The sequence below is a fragment of the Kryptolebias marmoratus genome, linkage group LG9 (genome assembly GCF_001649575.2).
Source record: "Kryptolebias marmoratus isolate JLee-2015 linkage group LG9, ASM164957v2, whole genome shotgun sequence".
Lineage (NCBI taxonomy): Eukaryota > Metazoa > Chordata > Actinopteri > Cyprinodontiformes > Rivulidae > Kryptolebias > Kryptolebias marmoratus.
In genome coordinates, this window is record NC_051438.1 from 270,211 (window position 1) to 277,494 (window position 7,284).

The 7,284-nt window shown below is 37.3% G+C and overlaps 1 long non-coding RNA gene across 1 annotated transcript; it reads left to right on the forward strand.

Moving 5' to 3' along the window:
* On the forward strand, positions 1 to 5,364 carry LOC119617318. Its single transcript, XR_005233551.1, has 2 exons — positions 1 to 47; positions 132 to 5,364. It is a non-coding gene; the product is annotated as an uncharacterized LOC119617318 (long non-coding RNA).
* The last annotated feature ends 1,920 nt before the right edge of the window (positions 5,365 to 7,284 follow it).

Below are 7,284 nucleotides of genomic sequence, written 5' to 3' on the forward strand. Positions count from 1 at the left end.
ACGGTACAACTAATCCTCAAAGAGAACAAGGGCAAAATACAATGCAGGTAAATTAAAATTTCGGACAAGTATTTATGGTCTTGTAATGCACTTTGTTTACTTTATCTGTTTGGTTGTTTTTTATTTTTCAGAAACAAGAGAAACAAGATGAGCTTCTTTTTCCAGGCGCTTCAATCACAAAAGGACAAAGTCTGCTCCTGCTTATGTCATATGTACTTCGACATAAATTGAGTGGTGTAGCTCTTCAAGATTTACTCACACTTTTTAATCAACACATTCCTGGATTGGTGCCAGGAACCTCATTTTTGTTTCATCAAGCCTATGGTGACTTTGGAGAATATGTGCCCCATTTTTACTGCAATGACTGTGAAAGCTACCTGGGACCTAGTGACAATGCACCAAAGTTCTGTTTGTCTTGTAAAGTGGAAATAGACTTGGAACAGAATTGGAAGAATGGCTCTTTCTTGTAATGAGTCTTTCCAAGCAAATTGTTGAAGTTTTAGAAAAAACTGGCATTCAATCAAAACAACCAATTTCTGGAATTATTTCAGATATACAGTGCGCTGCAGCATATCAACAACTGAAAAAAAGTGGACAAATAGGACCTGAGGATGTTTCCATATTATGGAATTGTGATGGCATACCCGTTTTTAAAAGTAACAATATTCAAGTTTGGCCAATTCAGTGTCAAATCATAGAACTATCACCTAAAGACAGACAGGAAAACATATGCATACCATGCCTGTGGTTTGGAAACAGTAAACCAAACATGTTGACATTTTTAAGCGCTTTTGTGTCTCAGCTTAAAGAACTTGAAGAGGTTGGACTCACTTGGAGTGACAGCAAAAATGTAGTTCATAAAGGTAAAGTTCATGCACTTGTCTGCTCCTCTGATTCAATAGCCAGACCCCTTTTGAGAAATACAAAACAGTTTAATGGCAAATATGGATGCGACTTTTGCCTCTATCCAGGTGGTGGACCGTATGTCTGGCAAAGGCCTGAACCAGTTTTAAGGACAGTAGAAAGCCATTTTCATCATGCAATGCAAGGAACTCCTGATCTTCCTGTAATGGGTGTAAAAGGACCCTCCCCACTGATGGAACTAAAGAGCATGAACATGATTACATCTTTCATTCCAGAATACCAGCACAGCGTCTGTTTGGGTGTCACTAAACAGATAACAACTTTATGGTTAGACAGTAAGCATCATAATAAAGACTTGTACATAGGCTCTAAGGTCAGTGACATAGATAAACAGCTTTTTGGTATAATGCCACCCGTTGAAGTCACAAGAGTCCCAAGATCGATAAAAGAAAGAAAATTCTGGAAAGCATCTAAATGGAAATAATTTATGCTGTTTTATGCTCTACCTGTTCCTAATATCATTTTAAAAACAAAGTATTGGAATCATTTCATGTTACTAGTTTTTGCTATGCACACTCTTCTTCAGGGTGCCATTTTAGTTAAGTCTGTTGATGTGGCAGAACAAGCATTGAGCAAGTTTGTGTTTGATTTTGAAATACTTTATGGAGCCATTAATGTTTCTTTTAATGTTCATTTGTTAATGCATTTAGCTGCTAGTGTCCGTAACTGGGGACCTCTTTGGGAAACATCTACATTTCCATTTGAGTCTTTTAATGGAACACTTCTCACATTTTTCAATGGGACAACACATGTTCCATTTCAGATTGTAAAGCGGTTCCTCAGTTGGAGAGCTCTTTCAGTTAAAGCAAATACTGCAATGGCAAATACTAATGACGATGTAAAAGACTTTTTTTGCAAACTACAGGGTAGTTTTCATTTTGTAAAAAGGTCAAAAGAGTTTCTAAACAATGTCAGAGGATTTGGTCGCCCCAAAAGACAAAGCACATCTGTATTCCAGACAATGGCAATTGAACAATTTACAGGTCTGAAAATTTATTCTGGTTTATTTTATGATCGTTTCACTTGTGATAAGGTTTTGTACCATTCGTGTAATAATGCATCACTTAAAAAAAGAAATAACTCCATTGTTGAACTGAGTGATGGAAGATATTGTGAAATATTAACATTAATAGATTTTACATCTGAAAAAGGATTGCCTGGTGAAGACAGCTTTTGTGTTTTAGTTAAAGAACTGAGAAAAACAGGTCATATTTGGAGACATGTGCCGCTGAGGATATCTTCTACATTTATTACTGAAGTGTTAAGGACCAGTAATGTATTTGCTGTGGTCTGATGTCACTAAAACATAAATGTGTGATGTTTGGAGCTATGAACAAATTATTTGTTATTCCTCTGCCAAACAATGTTGAAAGAGATTAAAGGTGAGGAAATATAGTCTCTTATTTTTACAGTGATTGCATTATGAGCTTTATTTATCATTTAATTAGATAGATGATTTTGCAATTTTAACAAAATAGTAGCATTACCACACTTAAGGCATATGTTGTTATGAAATATGTGCACCAATTCATTGAAAATATACACTTTTACACAAAGTACTTAGTAGTATTTTAGAAAGATTAAAAATAAGCCTTAAATCTACTAACAATCGATTTGAAAATAATATTTCAAGTAAAATTTCATAAGTGTTTTACAAATGTTTGTGTGCCCTTGCCCTTGTGTGCCCACTGCATAAATCTTCTATCCATTCTTGATGGAAGAAAATTTTATCATAAGCAGGCCATCTCAAAATACAAGCGTTTCTTTCAATTTTTACTTGTTTTGATATTTTATGCCATACCTCCAATGGTACATTTATCCATAAGGGTATGAGGTCAGAATCTATATGTTTTTTAATGAGATAATGATCTCCGAGCAAAGATTGTAAGGGCGCGTCACTGTAAGACATGTCAATCTCTTTCCATTTAGTTTCACATGTTGGATCACACCAACCAACTACCACTCTCATCTGTGCTGCTCTATAATAGTCCTCCATGTGTGGTAACGCCCAACCACCCCTTTCTTTTGACAGTTGTAATGTCCGGAATTTTACTCTGGGTTTTTGTTTAGCCCAGATAAAATTTGAGATTATTCTATCCCAGTTGCGGAATTGTTCGTCTGGTATTTTTATAGGCAGCGCCTGAAAAAGATAAAGAAGCCTTGGTAAAAGGTTCATTTTTATTATATCTATTCGATTATATAGATTCATGGTTAACAACGACCAACTCTGTAGATCTGCCTTAATCTCTTCTGTCAGTGGGGTATAATTGTATTTAAAAAGGTCGGATAACTCTGCAGGAATCTTAACTCCCAGATATTTTATACATTTATTGTCCCAGTAAAAGCCGGACATTTTCTGAATTCTTAGTGATGGTTGATAATTAAATGAAAGTATTTGTGTTTTCTGCAGATTTAATTTATACCCAGAGTACATGCCAAATATTTTCAATAAGGAAAAAAGATTAGGTAGGCTGACCTCCGGATCGGTTAGCGTCATGAGGATATCATCAGCATAAAGACATATCTTGTGCTCTGTGCCTTTAATTTTTACACCCATAATGTTCTTGTGTTCTCTGATGGCCTGTGCTAGAGGCTCAATAAAAAGTGCAAACAATGTGGGGCTGAGAGGGCAGCCTTGGCGGCAGCCCCTTCCTAGTTGTATTCTATCTGTTAAGTCCCCATTAATCTTGATCCTGGCAGAGGGGGATTCATACAGAGACCGAAAACAGCCTATAATTTGATTATTAAAGCCAGATCTTTCCAAAGCTAAATAAAGATAATTCCAACACACTGAGTCAAACGCCTTTTCTGCATCCAAACTGATGGCTATTGATTCTGTGCTTTTCATTCGGTCTATGAGGTGGAGAGCTCGTCTCACGTTGTCATGGGTTTGTCTGTTATGGACAAAACCAGTCTGATCTGTGTCTATAATTTCTGGGATTATAAATTCCAGCCTTTTAGCCATTATTGTTGCAAATATCCTGTAATCAATGTTTAAAACAGATATTGGTCTATATGAATCACACTCCGTTTTATTTTTTCCCGGCTTAGGAATCACTGAGATCACTGCCCTTTTCCAAGATGGCGGTGTTTCCCCTCCAGCGAGTACATGATTAAAGCATTCCCCAAGCAGTGGGATGAATAATTTACGGAAGTGTTTGTACCACTCTGCCGGGTAGCCGTCCTCACCTGTCATCTTATTCCCTTTCATTTTTGAGATTGCTTTATTAATCTCCTCCTCAGTTATTTGTTGTGTTAGCCTATTATTTTGATCTATTCCTATTGATGGTAGATCCAGTGAGGTAAGAAATCCCCTCACTGAGGATGGGTCTACTTTGTGAGGTTGGGTATATAATTGAGTATAGTATAGTTCAAAATTTTTTTTATGTCTTTTGGAGAATTGTATATTTTTCTATCTATTGGATTTTTAATTTTCTGTATAAATCTATCAATTTGTTGTTTACGTATTCTCCAGGCAAGTAATTTCTTTGATTTGGGTCCGTTTTCATAGTAATTCTGTTTAATGAGTCTAGCTTTTTTCTCTATCTGGTCCTCATATAAACAGTTTAAAGTTTGTCTTGTTTCTATTATTTTAAGTAGGATATGATCATTGTTATTTTCCATGTATTGTGCTTCTAGAGATTTTAATTTTATAGTAAGGTCTTTTAAACATTTCTCTTTTTCTTTTTTTTTATAGGAGGACCACATTATCAGTTTCCCTCTCAGAACTGTTTTTGCATTGCCCATAGAATACAGGGAGAAATGTCCTTTGTATTATTGTGGTCCATATAGTTTTTGAATTCTTTTTCTACAAAACTCAAATTTAGTGTCATTTAATAAATTAATGTTGAGCCTCCACAAGGTTTCCTTGCGGTCATTATCCAGATGGATTGTCAAATACACCCCTGCGTGATCAGATATATCTCTCCCCTCTATGTCACAGTTTATTACTCTATGCTTATCAACATTTTGTATAAAGAAATAGTCTAATCTTGAATGCATCTTATGAGAATATGAGAAAAAGGTGTATTTTTTTATCTTGAGGGAGTAAGTTCCTCCATACATCCAGCAACCCTGTTTCTTTAAGCATTCTTTTTATATATATTGTTTCTGTATGAGACTTTGTAGCTCTGCTGGACGAGTCCAGATAGGGATTTAAGTGAACGTTCCAGTCTCCCCCGCATATCAATATCCCAGACACTTCTGTTGTAATCATATCAAAAATTTGCCTAATAAGCTTTTTATTATTTCCAGGTGGTCTATACACATTCAGTAAGGTAACTTCTTTATGATCTATGTATCCCTTGACTAGTACATACTGTCCCTCTTTGTCTTTAATTTGTGAGGAGAACTGAAAATTCAACCCATTAGATAATAAAATTGCTACTCCTCTAGAGCTGTTTTTTGTACATGAAGAAAAGTACACATTTTTAAATCCCATTCTGGCTAGTTTTTCATGTTCAGCAGTAGAAAGATGTTTCTTGCCAGAAAATTATATCTTGCTTTTCTCTTTTCATCTTTGCAAGGGCTTTACTTCTCTTAATGGGATTATGTAAGCCGTTAACATTAAGAGTAATTACCTTGTATTGTTGTTTCACTTCTGTCATTAATATATTAACAAAAAACAACTATTATTTTCCATATGCTCTGGCAAACAAGAAGAAGGGGGATCTGTAGAACTACAAAACAACACATAACATAACATAACATATGTGACTTCCAAAGGTGAAGTATCAGTCCACCTTCAGTATAGTGAGGAGAGTCCCTAGACTCCAAGGGGGCTCCTCGCGGTGCTGCCCCACGTCTCTCGTCCATCATGGCAGCGCCCTTGGAGAAAGCATGCCGGTTCCCAGATCTGTAGTCATCTGTTATACTCGTACTTTAAAGAGGAATCCATCAGGCGGCTATGGGGCGCTGTCGTTGCGTCTAAACGCCCCAAGTTTTTCCTGGATGTGTTTCGTTCTCTCCTTCCGGGTTCACCGTTGGATCCCGCTCGCTCCTCCCCGAGAGAAGGTTCCTGGTTTGGGCCGGGCGGCACCTCCCGCCGGCCCACCCGCCGCTTCAAGCATATTCCTCTTCTGCATATCGTCTGACGCTTCCTGTGCACTATTGTAAATCATAGGGCCATTCTCATAATAAACACGGAGTCTGGATGGGTACATGATCTGGAAGCGAATTCCCCTCTCTTTCAAGATCTTCCTCAGGGAGTTGTAAGCTTTACGTTTGGCGAGGATATCACTGGGGAAATCTTGATCGAAGAACACCCTCTTTCCTCTTAGCTGTATCACTTTCTTACCCCACGCTGAACGAAGCACACATTCCTTCGTGGTATATTCCAGAAAGTGTATCACTATGGATCTGGGGTTGGAGCCAGCCCGCGGTTTGGGCCCGAGTGACCGGTGGCAGCGCTGTATGCCCAGCGTAATGTCCGTGAGGGAGAGTTCGGTTTTTATAAAATTCTCTATGAATTTTTGAAAATGATCACCTTCTTCTCCCTCTGTGATCCCATGGATATGGATGTTATTCCTGCGTGAGCGGGCTTCCAGGTCTGTAAGGCGTGTTTGGAGGTCTTCTTGTAGCTGGAGCGTATGGCTCAGTACGTCTTTGACGTCCATGTTGAATTCCTCCACCTCTGCTATTCGCTGCTCGGCTTCTTCAACTCTGTTCTTTACGTCTTTCAGGTCTGAGACTACGTCGTCGAGCCGTTTCCCCATTTCTTTTCTGAATTCGGACATTTCCTTTTTTATAAGTCCTGACTGGTCGGTGATTTTTTCTTTTAGATTCGTCTGAACTTCTTTCAGCTTGGCCAGGATGTTAGCTTCCATAGCTTTGTCCGCTGTTAGCTTACTGTCGTAAGATGACTCCTTCGGTAAAACTGCGATTTCTTTCGTTGTTTCTTGTTGAATTCCTCTTGTCTTCCTTTTGTTGTTCCCCAACATGACATATGAGTGCCAATAATGATGTTTAATGAGCTATTTGTCGGGGAATAACTCGACCATCTGGGAGCACGGAATTTAAGCTGTTGCTCGCTTCTCCTCCATCCGGAAGTCCTGTTTTAGAACAATTTAATTTAAATTTGAGGTACATTTTACCAAAAATAAATTTTTAAAAAGTGTACCAAAATATATTTTAAAACAATATATTCAAAGTACATTTTTTAAATGTATTCTTTTGAAATTTTAAATATAATTTTCACAAGTACAGGTGCTAGTCATAAAATTAGAATATCATGAAAAAGTAGATTGATTTCAGTAATTCCATTTAAAAAGTGAAACTTGTATATTATATTCATACATTACATACAAACTCATATATTTCAAATGTTTATTTCGTTTAATTTTGATGATTACAAATGACAAC